Genomic DNA, 420 nt, shown 5'->3' with positions numbered 1-420 from the left:
CAGAAAAGCTGGAAGTACCAAATATCTGGCAAGTGGAAGACGCACAACAAGGTGGGACAAATGTACTCACTTTTCTTGCTGGGGAGGAAGGAAGATCGATGTCCGTTGACTCCGCTCTGTTAAACACACAGTGAGATGCAGTAATGAGCCCAAAACCTACCTCTAAGTAAACGACATCACCTTAAACACAAATACACATAGCAGGACCTCATGTCCACATTCTGAATGTCCAGACTTCTCTGTGGCTTCATGATGCTGTCAAGAGCTCAGTCAATCAAAGATGTGGCCACCATCATTTCCCTGCCCACAGCTCTTTGCTGGCAGCCCACCGTCTGTAAAATCAAGTGCAAACCTCCCTCCAAAACACAAACACCCTCTTGGTCTGGCCCGGCTGAGCTTGTCTCTGCTACCCGGCCACCG

At 49.0% G+C, this 420-nt stretch overlaps 1 long non-coding RNA gene across 1 annotated transcript in view; it reads right to left on the bottom strand.

Annotated features, from left to right (window-relative positions):
• Positions 1-120, bottom strand: part of LOC103610012 — a 25,310-nt gene extending 25,190 nt beyond the window's left edge. The window contains exon 1 of the long non-coding RNA XR_552182.1: positions 71-120. This is a non-coding gene — a long non-coding RNA (uncharacterized LOC103610012). The remainder of the gene's footprint in view (positions 1-70) is intronic.
• Positions 121-420: the final 300 nt, after the last annotated feature.

Source organism: Galeopterus variegatus, unplaced genomic scaffold, assembly GCF_000696425.1.
Source record: "Galeopterus variegatus unplaced genomic scaffold, G_variegatus-3.0.2 Scaffold10465, whole genome shotgun sequence".
Taxonomy (NCBI): domain Eukaryota; kingdom Metazoa; phylum Chordata; class Mammalia; order Dermoptera; family Cynocephalidae; genus Galeopterus; species Galeopterus variegatus.
Note: the sequence above shows the minus strand (reverse complement) of the source record. Positions and strands in the feature narration are given on the sequence as shown.